The sequence below is a fragment of the Haemorhous mexicanus genome, chromosome 7 (genome assembly GCF_027477595.1).
Source record: "Haemorhous mexicanus isolate bHaeMex1 chromosome 7, bHaeMex1.pri, whole genome shotgun sequence".
In the NCBI taxonomy this organism is placed as follows: Eukaryota; Metazoa; Chordata; class Aves; order Passeriformes; family Fringillidae; genus Haemorhous; species Haemorhous mexicanus.
In genome coordinates, this window is record NC_082347.1 from 37017842 (window position 1) to 37039458 (window position 21617).

The window sequence follows — 21617 nt, forward strand, 5'->3', positions numbered from 1 at the left end:
GCACTCAAATATCCTGTTGCTCTCAGCAATTGCATTTCTTGTAAACACATTAAAGGATTGATTCAATAATCAATCCTGGATTCATCCAATGAAACTATAGCCAGGAATATGCATGTTGATCACAAGGAAAGTTACTAAACCTCATTCAGCTAATAACATTTTCTAGCTTGAAGCTTGATACCTTTATGGAATTTGAGCTAGCAGAGCAGCAGCTGATATTCCTACTTTCCATGCAAATGCATAATCCTTTTCTGAAGGCTGCTAAGCTCTTTGCCACCAAAATCAGTGGAACTCTGGCTGTTTACATCAGATCTGCAAAAGGCTTTGAAGATGAAAAGAGCTGTGCAAGTGCTAAGTGCAGCTATTTTGGCAAGGAATCTAGACCAGAAACACAGGCTATTACACACAGGTCCTATTGTTTCCTGTCATCCTTGTCAGATGGCACAAAGCCAGCAAAACCCAGGCAGTCTGGTAAAAAGGACAGAGGGGGGAAAAAAAATCCTTTTCTGGAGGATGCTTTCAGAAGCACTCTTAGCAGAAGGGCACAGTAAAACTTTGCTTTGTGTCCATTGCTAATCCTTACTTGTATCAACACTTTTATTTGATCTGACATGGTTTTTGATCAGTCACTAAGTCAGCATTTGAGGGACTCCCTATGAACATCAGTTTCAGCACATGAGCAGGAGAAGAGTGGGGAGGTTGAGGTGAAGAGGCTGGTGGCAAAAAACAGCTCAAGCTGAGCAGGAAAAATAAGAATAGAAAGATTGTTCTGAAGAACCCAGAGCACAGCAGATGAAAGAACCCTAGAAAAACTTCCTGGTTCAAACAGAAGGGAGCAGGTGAATGGTTTGTTGTTGTCTTTCTTGTGCTTATTGGTTGTGAGGTTTGGTTGGTTTTTTCAGACTAAGGAGTCAAAAGTCTCACGGTTTTAAAAAATGTTCAAAAGAGAAAAACTATTAAAAATGGCATTGGAAACACATGCTACAAGTGGGTAGGGAATCCACAGCTAAAGAACTGAACAAACCAATTCTTCAAGAATGTAAATAAAAACAGAGCAAACAATGAAGAGAAAGAATAGGAATTGAGGGGAAAGTGAAAAAAATGGGCAGAGATAAACAGACTGGGTTTAGGGCAGGACTCAGAAAAAACACAGCAACATAATATTATAACAGAAGTCTTGGAAAAGTCTGCAGGACCCAACTGAACCTGATAAATTCATTTCATAAAACCTGAGCAAAAGTGGATGAAAGACCACAAAACTCAACCCAGGAATTATTAGAGGACAACAAAATATAGGTTCAGGTATCCCAAAACCCTGCAGGCTCTGAGGGCTCCAAGTGGAGAACAAGAATCACAAAGATACTGGAAAGAGAAGGACTAAGTTGCTATTGACTGCAGATGAATCAAGAATATTGCAAGATCCATGTGGTTAAAGCTGGGGTTTTTACAAAATTCATAACTGAAGCAAGTCAGCAGCCTGGAAGGAAGCAAATTAAGAAAACTCTTTGGCTGCAGAAATTGCTTCAGGTAAATGGCAATGAAATACATGGAATAACAAGGTCTAATGACACAGAGTGGTGGGATCACAGAATCATGAATTCCATGGAATAACAAGGTCTAATGACACAGAGAGATGTCTTATTCAATTCCTGTTGTTGCTTTGAGTTAACAGACATCCAAATTCACTTCCAAATTTGTGCAGCACAGAGGTAAGCAACCAGCCAAGCAATGCCTGTCTTGAGCTTTCCAGTATATAAAATTAAATGCAGTGCCACAGAAATGTGGATTTGAGCTAAAGCCCAGCAGGGCCAGAAATGCCCAGCCACTCCTGCAGGTGCAGCCCCAGGAGGAGCACAGGGAATCTGCTGTGCCAAGACAACTGAGCTCCACACGAGCCATCCATGGATTCAGGCCATTGCCCCCAGACACAGACACTGCATTTGGAGTCTTTCAGCATTTCCCACCTGGCATTTGATGCAGGAGGATTTCAGGGGGTTCCTACAACAGCAGAAGACTGAGGTGTTGGGTACAGACCTCTGTGACTGCTGGAGGTGTGAACCCAGCTTTTCTAGGATCAGACTCCTCTTCCTCACGTGTCTCTGCTTCAGAGAGAGCTCCAAAGGCTCAGAGGGAAGCAACCAGCAGGAGAGGGCTGCAGGATTTCCTCATCATCACACGTTTGCAGGCTGGCTCCTGTGTCCCAAATCACACAATGTCCCCCTTCTTTACCTCTCCCCTGGATCCCCTTCTCCAGAAAGGGGAAAGGGCTGCCCTGGGCCCACACACAGCTCTTGCTAAAGCCAAATCAAACAGGGGGGAGAGTAAACTTTAAAGCAAATTCTGGCTGTCATGGTGAATTTCCAAACAGTCTGTGAGTCACTTAGAGGAAGTTTCTACATGCTTATGTCTTCCAGCTCAAATAAAGTAATTAAATTATCTTAACTACTGAGTAGAAAGAGCTTTATTATTGCAATAGCTAGGTCTGCAGATGAATCATGGTGCCCTTACAGCATAGGTGGTTTATCACAGAAGTCATCCAATTGCCTTTTTGGACAGGTGGCATTTACCAAGAGAAAAAAATATGTTTTTTAATGTCTAAGCAGAAAATGCAATCCCAAACATTGCCTTTTCTCAAAAACATACATCGAAAAGGCAACTTTTAAAGGGGAGAGGCAGGCTGCAAAGCTGTTCTGACACTAGTGATTAAATCCTAAGAACTTAAGTCTGTGTTGCTCTGCAGAAAGAGATGAAAACACCAGCAGCCCATAACCAATACCTTCTGCAGGCTGAATTAGTGCTGCTGACAGTAAGATTTTCCTTGAACACAAATGAAGAATGGGCCATGTATGATCCAAGCTGTGGCCATACCACTGTCACAGGACATGCCATAATGTAGAAGATAAACAAAGGTGACATGCAAAACATTTCTGGGGGAGGCTCTGAAGCAGGCTCTGCTTCCAGGTCATCAGCAAAAGCAAGAGGATTTTCTAAATGACTCAGCAACCAGCATGTTAAGGTCTTTTGTAATTCTAACCAAAGTAACCAGAAAAAAAAAATTTTTTTGCTGAGTATTCAACACTTTTAAAAACACAGTTAAGACATCAGAATGCTTCTCTCACACGCCCTTGACAGAGAAAGGCTGCTACACCCAGTTTTACAAAGGGCCAGGAGGGACAGACCCTACAGAGAGAAGGGTTTTTGTGGGTAGGTGGCTGTACTGAACCTAGGACTGGACACCTGCCCCTCAATCCGTGTGAATGAGGGCTAATAAAAGCTATGGTAGGTCAAATATGGGTTTGGGTTTGTTTTTTTTCTTCTTGCTTCACCACAAAAGCCTCAGGAGAAAGGACAGTGTGGTGCCCTGACCCCTCACCCCTGTTTTCTCATGTGATGGGAGTGGTGACTGTCCTTTCTTTTTCCGTAGAGAACTCGGATTATGAAACCAGAGCAAGAACAAGTCATGTACAAAAAAAAAGTTCCTTAAAAAGGCAAAAATTAACCACCCTTGGAAAAACAATAAGGGAGGAATGTGAACAACACAGCATTTCCCGTGGCCTGTATACTTATCTCATACCACACTGATCAAGTGGCTTACTTGTCTCTACCCGTTACAAAAGGGATTCTTTGCATTTTCACGTGGTTCTGCTCCACAACCAACCACACAGTTTTACTACTTTGTCTTAGCTATTTTGGTGCTTAGATACTCAAATCCTTCCCCCTTCCCCCCACTAAGTAAATTTTCCAGGCTAAAGTTCAAAGTGAATTCCAATGTGATTATATAAACACATGCATACTGTAGATTGACATCATACAATGCTATTCTTTGTTGCTGGATTTTTTTTTTTTTTTGTCTTTTTAGTTTGCAACAACTTCAGTATGCCTGGCTTGCTACCCTAAAATAGTAGCTTATTACACCCTACTGAATAAGATAACACTGTATTTATTCCTCTGGCAGTTTGGTTTTTGCAAGGGAAAAAAAAGCTCAAGATTTAATTCATAAAAATAGACTTGCACGGGAAAAATAAAAGTAACAGACCTTATGAATCTCTCTGTTTATTAAGGCATGTGAGCAGTGGAGTGGAGAGAAAGCAGGTTTATATGTTTCAGTCCATCATGACTGTGAAATTGAACTGTAAATGGTACCTAGAGCAGCCAAGTGAGACAGACACCATGCCGGGAGTTAATGGAAATGTGGAGAGCTTTTCTTTTTAACAAAGTACTTGAGCAATTATTGCAGCACACCCACAGTGAAATGAGATAAAGTTAGGCTGTGCATTACAAAGGCTGTTAACTGCAAAATAAATTTACTGACAGCCATTGGGAACCTTTCATTCCTCGTTCCTGTTTCTGCACCTATTAGCTAAAAACAGCAAGCAGTGCTGAGCAGCCAGTGGGGTGGGAGGTTTGTTGTGTGCAAATCTGCTGGGTTGTCACACTCACCTGGCAGAGAGGTGGGGCTTGGGGAACCATCCAGCCCTGCCACCAAAGCAACACAGGCACAGAGTGCTTCTGACAGCCCTGAAGCTCTCAGGGCTTTGGATTGACATTATTAACATTTCACTGCAATAGCAAAAATCCAGCAGAATTCCCAGCCTCACCTTTCCCATCACTCCCCTGGCTGTCCTGAGGCACCAAGGAGTTGAAGGTCACGTTTGAGGCTCAGCCTAGCACTGAACTCCAGGGACAAACAGGATGAAGGGCAAGTCCTCCTTGCCCTCTAAAACCATCTTTGGCCCATGGTTTATTAACCTCCCCTCCCTCCAGCCCCAGCTGCTCCCCTGCAGCCCTGTGGCTACCCCAGCGTGTCCAATGGCCAATACTGATCTCCTGGGGCACAGCTCAGCCCCTGTGCACAGTCAGGCAGAGAGCCCTGCCCAGCTGTGTGCAGCCTCTCATCCCCCCATCCAAAGGGGAGCTTGGCTGGATGAACTGTGAGAACACAACCACTCTCTCCCAGTCAGGAAGCTGAGAGGAGCTTTGCCCCCTAAGAAAAGAAAATCTCAAACAGAGACCAAGAGAGAAAGGCTGCCCGTATAGAAAGTATTCATCATTGATCACAATGGTTTTCCATGGATTTTCCATTTAAGGGAAAAATCCTTCCCTTTCAGAAGGGCATTGGAAGGCACCAGTGGTATGGTATGGATTACATACCAGAGGAGACTGGCCTCAGCACCTCGTGAGAAACCCACCAGAGAAGCCAATATAGGAATGATGTTAAAATGTTTTGAAAAAGCAAACCATTTCTATATCAACTACAGCTTCTGTTCTACAAAGTCCTTTATTTCCTAGCAGGGCCCATGCTTGGACCTCTTTGATGTATCTTTTTGTGATAGCAGCACACTGTCTTTTTATCATGCTATATTGAGAGCATCTCAAATACAACCCTGCATCAAATACAGCACCTTGACCCAGAGTCAAGCCACGTTTTAAGTAATCCCCATGACATCTCTTACACCTATGGCAATGCAAGCGAGCTCCTTTTTGCATTTCCAGTGCAGATAAAGTGAGAGCTATTCACACACAACTCTTCTCTTGCTATTCCTGGTGTCTGTGCTGAACCATCACTCTTTTCAGCAGGTGCACTGACTTTGCTAACTCTCCATTCTGGAGCTCATTGTCATGGCTTGTTGCTGTTAGCCTCAGTTGCACAACCCCTGAAAGCACTGCTCCCTTCTTTTCAGGGAGGTATGATTTGAAGGTCTGTATCTTTTGGCCTCACAGCTATTATTTGTGGCTGTCAGTCAGAAAACAGAAACTGGAATGAAAACAACCAATGCTCTCTCCTCTGTAGCAGACCTGTCACTGCCACTTTTTCCTGACTTTATTCAACATAATCAAAATTTAGTTTGTTTTCCTTGCTCATGTGTCCTATACAAGCATCCTACACATGACTGCCCAACACACTCTCCATCCCCTCCCTAACCCTAATCCACCCCCCAGCAAACAAGAGCCTGTAACCTCCAGGAACTGCTCTGATTCCAGCCCTCCTGAGCCATACACAGGCAAAGCTGCCCTCACACAGCTCCTCCCTGCTGAGGAGGGACACTCTTTTGCAGCAGCACTTAGACATGAAGCCAACCTGGACCCTGGGGAAGTCACTGCTCCATCCTGCCCAGAGCTGCTAATGCACATGGACCTGCTCCTCTTCTGCCTTGCAGCATTTCCATTGCCTGGCACATCTGTCAGATTCTTTCCATGTTGCTTTTCCTTTTTGCACTGTTGCAAGATGCCAGCTTCAGCTTTCTTTTTTTTGTTTGTTTGTTTTTTTTTCCACTGTGTGTGCTCTAGATCTAACATTATGTTTCAGATGCCACCAAGTAGCCAAATGTGACACGATTTCAAGGTTGGCCTCAAGGTGGTTAACTCTGAGAGTCAGCCTTTCAATCACCATCAGATACTGATCAAACAAAAATAGATGAGGGCTGACAGCAGGCTGGCTTATTATGCCCTCTATTTCCAGCTGGTTCAGTTCAGGATGTTTTCATCAAGTGAGCCTCCAGCTCACCTCACTAGTATGCAAGGAAGGCAGGAGGGGAAATGGGAAATGGTTGTACAAAAATGGAATAGTTTGTGATTTATAGCTGTAGAAAAACTAAGACAATGGTTTCCCCTGATTCACTAGATGTAATTGTGCCTCGAGCATCACCATAAGACAAAGCAAATCCCAAAGATAAAACCAGTCTGGGGGAGGAGAGGGGACCCACAGCTGCAAAGTTATAATTTCAAGATGCAGCTTCTCTCCCTCCCCTTGCATAAACATTACGTCAAAATGATCATAAACCTGCAGCTGCCCAAATGGCACTCGTGTCCTCACACAGAGCTCACTGTTGACTTCAAAGGAACAGAAAGATACTGAGAATTTTTACCTTCAGCTTTCCATGCTGATAGAGATCAGGGAGATTTGTAGACTTTGATCATCCCTTGTTTAATTCAAGTCAGATGGAGCCCGGTTGAGTTGTGAGGGTTCAGCTTCAGCAGGGGACTCTACATCCCAGGAGAGTTTTCCCCAATCTTTCTTCTCCTCCCAAGCATCATATCCTGACCCAGCTGATTTCAAACTCTCTTGATGAGACCCTGGTGAAGAACTAACTTGTCATTTGTCAGCACTTCCTGTGATTATCACACAGGTGTCTCAGGCAGAGGAGCTACACTGTTGCTCACCATTCTCAAAATACATTTTTTAAAAATACTTTGGCTGCTCTACAGTTCCACAGTCAGAGCCCCCTAAACACAGGGACATATCTTAAATCAACATCTAATGTAAGTTCTACTCTTTTACAGACACTGCTAATTTTTGCACCTGTAACCAATTTAAACAGTGATTATGAGTGTAGCTGACCTAAGAATAAATGAGAGGATAAATGAGAAGCTTTAGCTTCCCATTAAATGCCTGGGTTCAGCTTTCACAGACTCATCATTTCACCCAAACAGGTTCTAGACAATTCCAACACTGCCTGTTCTCCAAAGTGTTGTCTCTACATGTTATATTGTCTTTCCAGCCGCTTTGTAACAGGTTCTAGACAATTCCAACACTGCCTGTTCTCCAAAATGTTGTCTCTACATGTTATGTTGTCTTGCCAGCTTGTTTGTGACATGTTCTAGACAATCCTAATACTGCCTGTTCTCCAAAATTTTGTCTCTACATGTTATATTGTCTTGCCAGCTGGTTTGTAACAGGTTCTGGACAATTCTAACACTGTCTGTTCTCCAAAATGTTGTCTCTACATGTTATGTTGTCTTTCCAGCTTGTCTCCCTTTCAGCAGAGGTAAATGTTGGTGTCACAGGGCAGAACTGTTGTAGCCCTCAAAGCACAGCACCTGCTTACAGAGCAATATTTACTTTACAAGAAACAGCAGCAAACCACACGTCCCATGCAAAGCCCTGAGCCCACAAAAAGCTCTGCAGAACCTGGCCTCTGCTCTGGCTCCCTGTACAAATCCCCATTAATTTGGGGGGACCTTCTCATCCATAGTTCCTTCTGAGCACAAAAAATCAACATCTCATATGCAGTCCCTCGTTTTCCAGTGGAGGAGAACAACCCTACTGCTGTGGCTACCAAACCTGGCCAAATCCCATGGCTGTGGCTGCAAATCTATTCCCAGGATCCAGAGAGATTCCCAGAATACATGGAGAACTGGGTAACGTGGTCCCAGCAGGATTAGAACAACTTACAAGGGTGAGGGGGAGCCGAGGTGGGAAGGACACTGGCATTGCAGGGGTGACAGGCCAAGCAACATCCAAGTGCCTCTGGATCTCACATCCCCCAGTAAATTATGAGGGAAAACAGGAGCACCTTACCACTGACTCCATACAGAGTCACAGCTCCTGCTGGAGGTACCAAAATTACCTATCTGGAGTTAGAGGGTCTTAAATCCCCACCACTCATTAAGGGTACAGGTAAATGCTGTTCTAGCTAGTGGGATTTTGACCTAAATTGGGTAATGATCTAACAACCAGCCCTTTCTTCCAGGGGCAGGATCTCAGAGCTTCCCAAAGTGGATGCATCGGCAGGAGTTAAATGTCACCAGCCACCTTTGGCTGATTAAACTCTGTTTTTCCCCCTCTGATACAATTGTAGGAGTGCACCGTGCTGATCAGGCACACATTTTGCACAAAATGTCACGCATGTTTATTATTAGATTAAGCTGCAGTAGGTTTAATTTTAGATCTTTTGATTCAAGTGGTGCAATGAAGATTAAATGTTAGGCATTATTAAAGATGCAGATGTGGACATATTGAATTATAAACCTCATTAAGTGCGACGTCCTAGACAGGCTTCTGAGATAAGCTACAAAGGACTTCCTTACTTCATACCAAAGTTATTAAAATATTAGAAGGTAAATCTAATCATAAAAATATTATGATAGAATGAAACTGATACTTTAAAAGTGTTATTACAAAAGGCTGTATTTCTTTCATGTATAATTACTTCCTTCTCAGTTTAGATGGCTGGACTGATATTAAAATGCAAGTATTTTTCCTCTTTTGAACACACATAAAAAGTAAGTACAATAGAGCCAAATTTTGTCACTGTTTTCAGCGTCTGAGCCTTGAAAAATCCTCCTCCTCAATGTCAAGCTTTTAGTTCTCATCAAGATTAAAGTTATCCACTCATGATTACATCTGGTAGCAAAGCCATCCCCACTTGCATGGATGTGGGAGTGGCCAAGACAGTTTTCACAGTAAATATATGACAGGATTTTGGGGTGCCTGAGGTGGCTAAGTTTAGAGAAGGTGGTTTCCACCACAGGATGGTGGAACAGGACAGAGATTCATTAAAAGATAAAGGCACATGGGGTGCATTCTCATATCCCCTCATCAAATTCTTTAACATCAGTTAATTGCTATAACTTCCTCTTCTGTGGTAGAAAAGTAGGGGATATACAACAAAATTAGAAAGGGCAAAAGGGAAAGTTTCAAATTAATGCAACAATTTTTTTTACCAGCTGCATTATGACCTTGTAGAACTCATTTCTATGCGTTATGGAGGTTCCCTGTCATTCCACTTCACAAGGTTTCCTGTTGGCCTGAATAATAGGAATTGCACCATGTCACTGGTGAGGCCAAATGATCTAGAAGGTATAAAAGCAGTGCTAGCTCAGGCCATCAGCCAACCAGTGACTGACAGGTGGGAATTCCTGCAGGAATTTCAGAATTGCACAGTCTAGCCCTTCCCTCGAGAGGGTTTTGCTCTGTCTCAAGACCAAGACATTGCTCTAACACAGTGGAGCAACTGCAGCTCTTTGAACCCAAGGGCAGGTACAAACCATCCCAGACTGCACCAGGACTTTGATAGATTTTGTCAAAACTCACTGGAAATCCATATCCAAGTTCTGGAGAAGTTCTCACCACTTCTGCTAATATTCCCTCCATTGCAAGGCAAGGCTATGATAAAAACATTGCCCAGTTATTAGATGGATTGCTTCTCCCTTCAAATTTAGATATCAAAGATTTGTCCCATCCTAAGCCACCTCTAGAAAAAGTCCATAAAATCCTTTAGTTCAAGATCCATGTTTTCTTAACAGGATTTTCTATTTCCCCATTAAACTCTGTGACTGCAGTAGATAAAGGCCATTCTCATGCACTGAGATAGCAATTCTCATTTGCTAAACAATTGAATTTGTAAAGTAATATAAGGATTTAAGAGCATTTTCTATAGCTGTGTTATGTCAACTGAATGAAGTGACCACAATGGATTTGATGCATGATAAGATATTTGAATTTGCTTGTTTGCAAGATTTGCTAGATCTGATAACCTGTTTTGTCTCCCAGCATACAGAGCAGGTCTCTTTTCAGATAAAGCTGGGAAAGAAAGCACCAATTTATTTTATTGCATTATATTTTACATTAGATGTTCCTTTTGGGATTCTTGTAAAAGCTGGCATTTATTTTTATCTATCTGTCACTGACTGGAGGCACTTGATGTCAGAAATGGCAAGATAAAAAAGCTTGTTTTACAAATAAACCTGTAGGAGCAAAGCTACAGCAATGATTTCTGTAAAGTAGGCAATCACATTCTAGTGGGTTAGAGTTTGAATAGTGCAACCATTATGAGAAATTGAAAATAAAACCTGAAATGAAATACCTCACTGCCACTAGGAAGGGAAGTGAGGAACAGGGAAAGCAAGACTAGTAGCAGATTATCAAAATTTTTATTACATTTTTCCAGCAGACAGTTACCAATTCTCCTTTTAGTTGCTTTTGTGTGTGACAGGCTGAATATTTTTAGTAGGAAGTTTCTCCTTTACTAAAACCAAATTCTATTTAGCACTATTTTTTGTACTGAGCAGAATAAAACAACAGGATTTAAAAAGAAATATTACATTACTTGTGAGGGTTTCTGAGAAACCCTCTGAGCATGGCTGGGTACTTTTATCTTCATTTCCTTGTCTTTTGCAATTTTAATTTGAGAAAATGCACATACTGTGAAAAGTTCAGTTAAATATTTCATTGTTAGTGCGTGCTGCAGAAAGCAAAAAAAACCAACATAATACTCTAAAGGTAAGCTCTTCTGTATTTGTTTTGGTGGGTAATTTGTTAGTGTAAATGAAAAAATAAAATCAAGATTCCTACCGAGAGCAGGCACTGTGAAAGAAGGCAAAAAGTAATAAAGCACCATGATGAATTCAGATGTTGCAGACAGAACTACTAAATAAAATACACTGACGGGGGAGTGAGGGCTGTTGCCTTTCCTTCTGCTCTATAAACAGAGGTCTGCAGAGCTCAGATTGTTTCTGAAGCTGGAAGCTGTAGCAGCTCCTATATCCTGGTTGTGAGTAAAACCAGCCACGACAACATGATCTCTTGCACAGCCTGTAGGTTTCAGCACATGGGAGACTGTAAGATGACTCACCACGCTCTTAATTGCAGCTTTGATCATTAAATCTCTTTTGAATTACTGAGGGCTCCATTTCCGCTTTCCAGTCACTAAAACCATCAGAAAAGGATTTGAGGTTTCAGGTCGGAAAGTTCAGCTTTGCTTTTTAAATCCCAGCCCCGTTCAGTGAGGATCCACAAAGGGCTGCAAACACCAAGACAAAAGCACAAAACAGATCACAACAGACCAATCTTCTTAGCCTTGAGCATCCTATCTTGGCATCCACCTCTTCATCTTGTCTGCCATTTCCAGGCCAGAACTTCTGTTGCTTTGGTAACCCACCTAAAAGCACGGGTGCATTCATCATGTTTGGCCTGCTGCTGGCACTAATCACTGTTCTCACATTAATGAGATGCTGTTTATGGTTTTTTCAGCGAGATGTTCTGCTCAATAGCCAAGGAAGGCACCACTAGATGGCTCAAGGGACTGGTGGGCTGCTCCTGCTTCCCAGAAATCCCTCGGCAGGTGCTGGGTGCTGACCCCCAGAAGGCTGGGCCTCCAAACCCAGCTTCTTCTGGCCATGGAGAAGCCATTTGGACAACACAAGGCAGGACTCAGCTTTGCCCTGCTTGGAGCAGCCATCCAGCAGCAAGATCCCTGTGGCAGCACACACTGACACCCTTCTCAAACAAAGCAGCCCCCAGGCTGTCGTGCCCTAAAAGAAACAAAAGGGCAGATTTGCCTGGTAAAAGGGCCCCTTTGCTGTGCAAGATGTCAGCACTCAGCAGAGGGAGAGGATGATCCCTCACTGGCACCATTTCTGGCTGAGTTTGCTCAGAAATGCTCCTTCTGACTTTTTTCCCCTGCACGGCCACAGGGCTCCCAGAGCAGCTCGTCAGTGACTTTTAATTGAAGGCGATGATTAACGAGCTGGAACTCGTAATCACCCAGTGCTTCCTCGCTGTAAATCTAAATCCCTTCCCTGATGGAAGCTCAGGACCTTTCCACAGCCCAGCTTGCTGGGACATTTCCTCTGTGCAAAGAAGGAATTAGGCATTACTGTAATGGACTTCTAAATCTCCCTGGTGGTTGGCCCCAGAGAGGAGCATCCAACTGGATGCCTCCAGTAGTTAATTTGTTCCACAAATGGAGAGGGGATTTTTCTCTTCAGAAAGCTTTTTAGTGGGACCATTTCTCCCCTAGCCAACATCAGTTTGACTTCTGCAGAGTCACTTTAGATTTGCAGTGATAAAAAGGAGGTAAAACTCATCTCCTTATTATACAGCTGAGCGGGTCTGCTCAGGGAACTGCAAAGAAAGAGCAGGGGAAATATAAGAGGAAATTACAAATAATGTTGATAAAAGCAGCAAAGAACCACAGGTCTTATCCAAGTGTGTGACAAAAAGTTCTCCCAAAACAATTCCACTATTGCATGGTCTTTTCCAACAACAAAACTTATTTCATCTACTCCCACTCTTTGGCAACCCTCAGGTGGCCAGTCTTGCTCAAGTCATTTTCTCTTGGGGGTGGGTAGGAGCTGCAGCATTTTTAATATAACCATGTTATATTTAAAGTTTCACACATGCAGCAAATACAGATTGATAAGCTACAGAAACCTGGTCAGCTTTAACTGAAATGCAGCAGTACAGTAGCAAATTTATCTGGGATGTTTAGAAATGAAAAATGGGTCAGTCCACTTATTAAAGGAAACCTTCCAGCTTCCAAGAGAGCTTTTGGGCAGCCAAGGACTCATTGGTAGGAGTCTCCACAAGCCTTGTTTTTGTCAGACTTCTTACAACAGGGCAACACAATCAGGTGAAATTAAAATTGCCCTGTGTTAGCCAGGAAGGAGAGGGCCCAGCCTTCAATTAGTGCCACCACTACTCAGCCATGTGAAAGATCTTGGCTGATTTCCTGCCAGGTTTTCCAGACCTCACTCTGCTTTTTTGACTTTACACAGTAAAGTCAGTATCATATTTAGCAGGACTAATGAGCCTGCATTCCTCTAATGGGCCCACCCCAGCATGTGGGGATTTGTTTTGTTCTCTTGTTGATGATCTCCCTTCCTCAAGAAATCAATGTTTGAACAAGACACAGAATAAGGTCTTTGTAACACTTCCATTCCAAAGCCTCAGCTTTACCCTCAATTTTAGAGCACAATAATGATTTTTGACCAGCAATTTCAGAGAAAATCCACAGGAAACATCTTTCTGCAGGACTGCAAATGATTCTGCTCTTGCTGCAAGGGCCTTGAGCACCACAAATAGTTACTCCTGGCAGGGGAAACTGATGGAAGGAAACATAGGAGACATAAAAGCAAAAGATCAGTAGAATTCATACAAGAAATTCATGTTGTTTCTAAAGAACAGGGTATGACCAACAGCCATCCCAGTGGAGTGAGGCATTTCAGCATCACCTTTTTGGGATGTGCTGGAGAAAACCACAGGCTGGTCCCACCTTGGGAAGGGGGTGACTCCTGGTGGTTTTTGCTCAGTTTCCAAACATCTGAAGGAAAAGAATGTGACTGGGAGGAGTTGGAATGTGCTTGCAGGGGAGCAGTGTTGACACTCCTTCTCTTCAGGGACCCTGGGGGCAAGTTTTTAGTGTCTGAGAGCCCTTGGCACCATGAAGGATTTGGTAGAGTCAAGCAATCAAAAGCAAGAGAAGAGCTTCACTTTTGAGCATCGCAAGAATCAACAGAGATAATGACTGCACTGTTTTCTTCAGACATTAGTATTAATAAAATTCACTCTGAAAAGGCCAAGACATTAAGTGCTAAGCAGATGATGAGCTCCAATTGCAGCAATTACTTATTGACTGTGTAATGTGCCCTGCTTTTTGCTAATGTCATCCTTGTCCTCTTCGTCTCCTCTTTCCTTTCTCCATACCCAAGTCTTTTTAAGCAATGGACTGTGGAGTGAGACTTCATGCATCTGGTGTTTTGTTTGCTGATTACAGTCTCTCAAATTCCATTCCTACAGTGATTTAAATTTTTTTTTCTTTTTTTTGCTCCCCTTGTTGATTTATGGGGTTATGAGTAGGTTCTCCAGCCTCAATCCAGCTGTTTTTTTACACAGAGCCACAATAATTACAGGCACTTTTTATGCCTTTTGAAGTGAAATGATCCAACAGCTTCTGATATGTAAATTATCATAAGGTCATGTCAGTTTGTTTAATGTAAAAAAGAAAGTCAGAAAGTAAAAATTTAGGTAAGAAATTAAAAAGCCCAGGTATACTCTGGATCTAGTAGACCATGTGGTCTGAACAGATTTCTGATGCTGGTTTCAGTGTTGAACCTTGCTGCCCTGGTGGGGTGTTCCCATTAATGGTGGTGTGGAAGTTTGCTAAGCCATGAGAAGTTTCCAGTGCAGAAAGTTTCCTGCTCTTTTCACTGAGTTTGAGAAATTTCCAGAATATAGGCTTCATTAAGAGTTGCTTTTTTATGCAGATGACAAAGAGAAATTGCAGCCAGCAGTGTCTTTGCTGAAAAGACTCCATTAGACTGCCATTAGCTGCTAATAATATATCATAATTATTTTTATAGGGTTAAGCTTGTCTCTTTCCTCATCCACCTGCCTTGCAGAGATAACCTCTAAGAATACCCTGAAGGACTGTCAGGCTCCAACTCAAAAGCTTTCCCTCAGCTAAATTTTCTAAACAATTCATTACCTAGAAAAGATTGGTGAGAATACAGAGATATGGCCCTTTCTCTTTCCAATTTACATTCTCATAAAACTCCACCCAATGCCTAGTCAGACTCTGGAATAATTTGATTTTTCTTCTCTTATTATTTTGCAAGGATATTCTGTATATTAGTGAGATATCCATCCATTCTTCAGAACACATTTGCTGTTAACTACACAAACACTTGACTGTAGTTAAAGAATTGTTAATCAGACGTGTCACATATCTTATCTGAAATATCCATTTAATTTATTGTGTGTGGCATGGTTTTCAAAAGTTTGAGCTTTAGTAGTGCATGTTTCTACTTGAAGATGAAGAATAAGCTCTCTGCTAAGACACATATTTATGAATGTGCATGTGTGGTTGGAAATACTAAAAGCTGATATTAGTTTTCTTTGCCTTGAAGAGAAGCTTATCAGTGAATCTGTCAGGTCTAATGGCAGCATCTGCTGCCTGACCTTTATGCAAGTGTGTTAGATTATTTTAATTGTGAAGCTGAGCACCACTGCTGGATAAATATGAACAGCAGAGCAGCTGACTTGACTAAGTCTCACCAAAAGGCTTGTTCTATTTTTCTGCTTAAAATCCTCCTTCTGTAGGCTGAGTCCTGCTATGCACTGGATTTCTCTGAGCCTGGATTAGCTCCAACATGCTCGGGAGAGGAGCAGGTAAATGATCTGTCCCTGGGACTAGGCATTGGTGACTCAGCCAGGAAACACTGATGAAGTTCTACAGCCTAAATTTGGGTGTGAGATGAACCAAAATCCAAAATCACCTCCCAGCAGTGAGGGCACAGACCCATGGCCACTTGGAGAGCAGGGCTGGCTCAGCTCACAGTACCCAAGCAAAGCTGCTTGCATGGGAAGGTCAATGATTTTTTTCTACCACTATGGAATGATATCCTCACACAGCACGAAATGCTAAATACTCATTTTCTCAAACTGAATTAACATTATTTAACTGAGGGCCATGTATCTGCATTCTGGACTTTGTTTCATTGCAGGAGCTCTAACTGGTGACATGACCTCTCCAGCACATTTGAATCCTCACTGCAGAGACCCTCTGAACAAAAGCCAAGTTTAATTATAATATGAAATTTTCCACAAGGAGAGTGAATCAGACTTCCCTGTACGAAACCAGAAGATGCTGCAGTGCTCTCCAGAGAATGCTACGTATGCAACCAATAGAAACAAAGCCCAAACTGGAGCAAATGGCAGCACGTTCTGGGAAATGTATCCCAGAAAAAAATAAGTTAAAAAAAAAAAAAGTGAGATGGCAGGGGGTTTTCATATTTTATTTGAATAATGCTAAATTTGCAGAGGTGGAATTTGGGAGGAGACAAAAACTAGTAGTGCATTAACATTCAAGTTTCAGGGAAAAAACAAGAAGACATCTCCATTGGTGGAAACACCAAACCTAACTGGACATGGGCAGCCTGCTGCAGCTGAGCCTGCTTGAGCAGGGAGGATGGAATACATCATCTCCAGAAGTCCCTTCCAACATAAATGATCTTGTGATTCTGCGGCACTAAAAGTATCAGAACAGGATTTTTCTTCAGGTTTTCAAAAGAGGTTGGTGTTTCTGCCTTAAGCAAGAGAGGAGATTTCTCTTCCAAACTCAACAGTTCTAGTTTAGAAGTGCTAAAATACTTTTAGAAGTTTTCAACTGTTTTGAGTTGGCATTTCAGAATGACACAGATGAAGTATAACTTTTTTAAGCTGGAGTGACAGAAAGAGGAATAAAGCCTAAGTGACTTCCAAGAGAGATCATTAAGGTTGGAAATGAACTCTAAAATCATTGGCTCCAGCTGTTTACTCCACTAAACCATGTCCTCAAGTGCCACATCCACATATTTATTGAACATTTGCAGAGATGGTGATTCCACCACGTCCCTAGATAGTCTGTTCCAATGATCTTTCCACTTGAGTCAAAAGGAGAAAGTTTTGTTTGTTTTGCCAAGATTAGTTGATTTTTAACTATTATTTTTAGGTTCAGCCCTAGAAACAAGATAAGAAAAATTTCCATCTCAGCTTTTAAATACAGTTTCATGAAACTTCTTGATCTCTAATGTAAGTTGTATGCCAAAAAAAACCAAGCAAGTGAAACCACACCACAGGAACATTGTTCTGGGTTTTGGGTGCTTTCAAAGCTCAGAGATGCCCCAAAAGTAATTTATTCCAAGCAACAGGAGCTATAAGCAGCCTTAATTTAACATTTCAAGTTGTGAAAGATGAAGTATAAAATTTCCATCTCATATTTTCTGCTTAGATTTGTCCAAACAAATCAGCATATTTCAGGAATATTTCCACTTACTTTCATCTACCTGGTTATTACAGAAGGCTTAACATGTACTATTTCCTTTTCTTATCCAACCACTTGAATAACATCTGCCCTCTTCGTCAGCTTCCTAAAATAACCACCTTTGGCATGTTAGAAAAGATTTTTCATTCTCTGGAGCAAAACAGCAGTCAAGTAATGAACTGGGCTCAGCCCAGCAAATATTTAATTTGGCAAGTGCTAAGTTTTAACTTGTGATATCTCATCTTTGCATTCAAATGTCCAAAACAGGTGATACATGCCTAATGCTAAAAGCTAGAAGCAAACACCACAGCATTTAGGAAATAGCTGCAGGGGCTTTTGCTATGGAAATTATTTCTGCTTAAAACATCAACCCAGAGTAATTGTATATTTTGTTTAGAGTGACAGCTGAATGTATTTGCTGCCTTTTGATGGCAGATAAGTGGGAAGGAAAATGCACTCTCTGAAGGCTTTTATCAGAGAAAATCACTGTCAGAAAATTGCACCATGTAGCACGGCAATATTTCCATACTTTACTGCACTTACAGAGAGAAAACTGTTATTAAGGCTAACAGGGTGTCATATAAAAAGAGATGTTTCTTTTCACAGATCCTCTATTTGGCCAGCATTTCCCCCCCTGCAGTTACAGGGGTTGGGGGAGGCCATTTTAGCAGAATTTAAAGCATTAGACTTCTCAGTGAAGTGCAGCTAATATTGTAATGAGGGGACCCAGCAAAATTCCTGCTGGCTCTGAGGACTGTGACAAAACCCAGGAGGGGACAGGCCCACCCTGGGAAATCTATTCACCTGTATCCCCAATGGCCAGCATCCTGAACCAAGGGGGAGCAGAAATCCATCCCTGGAGCTTTGCCTTGCTGTTGAGAGCTCTGTTGTTCCCAAAGGATAAGGATCATCCATCCCTGGTGCCCTTCATGCCTGGTTTGTTGACCATCTCAGAGAGCATCAGTAAAGAGAGGGGCTTCAGGAGAGCTGTTTGTTTTGGAGTTCTCTGGAGGACTTCAGCCTGCTTGAAGGGGAAAGAGCTTGTAAGGGACCAGACTGGAGAAAAACGGGGTGGGCTCCAGCTCAGGAGCCCTGTGGTTTACTCCTGCTGCTGACTCACTTTTACTGAAGTTACCAATGCCCTAACTGCCTTCTGCTAAGCATGAGCCCTGACTCATAGTAAGAGCTGCTATTTCTACTGTTAGGGATGAAATTCCCAATGGACAAAGCCCTGCAGATTCACAAGATTCATCACAGCAGCTGGAAAAGTGTTTCATCTCCCTGTGACTCAAGGGTGCTGCTAATATTTCAATTATTTGCAAGTTCTGTAAACAAAGCTATTCTGGGATGCTTTGGAAGTGCCAATCTCCTTCTCCAAAGGCCAGCAGTTAGTCATGGCTTCATTCATCAGCAGCCCCTTTGCTTTGGGAAGCTCTCACCTCACCCTTGTGCTCCTCCTCTGCATTCCCTTGCCATGCAGGAGCCTCCCAGACCCAGTCCCCAGTTTGCTCTCTCCATGGCCTATTGCAATCATAAAAGCAGAAGCAGCTTCCTGAAACAGAGTTCTTCTCAGCAGAGGGGTGAAAAATATCCAAGCCTTCTCTGCCATCTTAGCTCGGCAAGCGACAAGAAGATTTGCACCCATTTTGTCTCTTTAAAGAGATTTGAAATTAAAAAAATAAAGAAACAAACTCTCAAACACTGCTTCTAATTTCAGAGCAGTATTGGCACAAACACAGGTGCATCTTCATCCCACTGTCAGGGAAAAATTAAGTCAAAAAATGAAGAAAAAACTCTCTTTTCCCTGACAATCCCACCCAGCTGGGAGCTGCAAGCTGGTACTACAGCAGGCCCCCAGCGTAACACTGCAAAAATTCCCAATCCAAACCTTTCATTTTGCAAGCACTGAGCAAAATCCCAGGCTCCCCAGAAGACCAGGGAGGTTTCCTGGCTTGTACTAGGCACAAGCTTGTTTTCATTAGGAAGAACTTCCTTGTGGGATGTTGCACAGATTGACCCCCAGCCCTGAAGAAGACAATTTGACTCTGCCATTACTGAAGTCACAAAACTCATTTTTGCAAGTAAAACATCCTGGGCTGTTGTTTGGGGTCCCCACCACAAGATCCCTTGAATGTCCATCCTTCTGATGAAACCTCCTTGTGGAGGAGTAATTATTGTTGTTCTCAACAAAGATAACTATTTGCTTTTGTGCTTCATATTATGGATTTCCTCTTTTAATTACCTGAACTCCACTCAGCATTCAGAAATATCAAGCACAGCACTATGAAACAACTTTTTTTTTTTCTCCTGCCAATACTCAACTCTTCATCCACTGCTTCAGCAAGGAGTTGGTTTTACTTTATTTGAGATATTTCACAGCATTCCACTAGGGGTGGATAGAAATTTTCAGAAATTTTTTGCAGATTTTATTTTCTTCTTAGTAATTGATCAGACAGAATGGAGGTAGCTCTACAAAAAAAAAAAAAAAACAGAAAATAATATTCTCATAAAATCTGTTGGTTCTTCCACAAGTTTGGCTTATTTTTAGTTTAATTTTAATTTAATGGAGAAAGAGAGAATGGGTCTAAATGGACAAAACTGTCAGAGATTTCACTGTGCAAAAGAGTAGCAAAAATCACATATTCTTGACACACAAAATAGAGGATAGTCACAGCCTCTTATGAAATCATGACCATTCTGCTTCATGCTGCTCTTCTCCCTTGCAGGAAATTCATTGTTTCATTGGTAAATACAAGTACTGAGTAGGACCTTAATAAGAAGGAGGAAAATGATTCAGGAATGGGCACTGGATGTAGCCAAAGCCCCATTCTGCAGAGTCCATCCACTCTGCCACTGAGAAAGCTGGGGAGGCCCACAAGCTGACATGGATGCATTTAGTTTTCCCACATTTTACAGGTGTTTTAGTTGCTGTTGCTTTACAAGAATAGATCCAGCAGGGTTATATGTCCAATGTATTTCTTTCTGGACTTAAGCAGATAAAAGACCTGTTTATCTTTAAAAAAAAAAAAAATACCCATTTCCTGCAGTTTTGCTTGGAAAATATCACTTTTTCAAGAGATAACTAGAAAAAAAATAGAGTGTAGCAATGTGAATAAGTGACATTACGCAGGTTTTCGAAAGAGAATTATTGAAAAAGCCTTGCAGATTACATCATTTATTTCCCTGAGAATTAAAGACCAAGAGATTTTTACAACATTTTAACATAATTTTAAGCCAGCATTACGTGAAATAAAAATTATCTGAACCTTCTCCTGTCTTCTAAAGAGGATTAAAAAAATTAAGCAAAATTCTTTCCAGGTGAAGTTCTATGATCAGGGATCATACTATTTGATACCTGATCATAGAACTTCAACTACTGCTGCCAGAAGTACCATTTCTCCATATTTATGGTTTTTTTTACATAGTCCCACAGGTCAGTTTAGAAGTTTACCTGCAGAGCAGGACATCAGCATTGCTGTGTCCAAGCCCAACTCTGTGTACCTGTGTGTGAAGGCAGGGAAACAAATCAGAGGCACTCATCACCTTGGTTTCCTGACCCTAAGAAGGTGAAGTGGAGGATCTTCTAGATGAGCCAAACATTCTTGCACAAAACTCACTCTCATGTTGTGAATAACTTCAATATTCACAATTCATTTTGTTCAAACTGAGAAGTGGTTTGAAATAAAGGCACTGTCATTTCCCATTACTATCGTTCTCCACGAGCACCAGGAGACACTGGGATCACTGAGATGGAACTTCTTTCATTTCACAGGAGAAAATGCTACTCTGGAAGCAATCAGTGGTCAGCAGAACATAATAGCAGCTGACATTTCAGGTCAATATGAAAGCAGTTTGGAGCCAGCCAATTTGGAAGTGCTCCAGTTTGTCACTTCATTGCTAACCAAGACAATGTTGCAACATGTTTTGTTTAATATAAAAACCAGGATAAAATCATGGGAGAATTATTTCCCTCTCAGCTTCACCCCCCTCCAGTCCTCTTTCCAAATGCAATTGTTCTATTTTTAAAAAGCTCATTTGTTCTTATTGTTCTTGCATCAAGCTGGCTGCTCACCCATCTGTCTCCCACTGTGCTTAAAAAGATGTCATGATCCTGCAGTCCCAAACACAGTCCTGATGTTTCCACTGAATGAACCACATCTGCAGTGACAGCTTTCACTTAGGAGTGGAGCTATGTTTTAAAAAATCACAACCTCTCTAGACAGATTTCAGATGGATTTATCAAAAGGAAAACCCAAAATAAAGCTCCAAACCAGTGCCACCTCATCCAAGGTACCAGGACGCTCGTTGGTTAAG

General features: G+C 42.0%; 1 long non-coding RNA gene across 1 annotated transcript in view; it reads right to left on the bottom strand.

Moving 5' to 3' along the window:
- Window positions 1-18319, bottom strand: part of LOC132330113 (uncharacterized) — a 64026-nt gene extending 45707 nt beyond the window's left edge. The window contains exon 1 of the long non-coding RNA XR_009487224.1: window positions 18108-18319. This is a non-coding gene — a long non-coding RNA (uncharacterized LOC132330113). The remainder of the gene's footprint in view (window positions 1-18107) is intronic.
- Between the last annotated feature and the right edge of the window lie 3298 nt (window positions 18320-21617).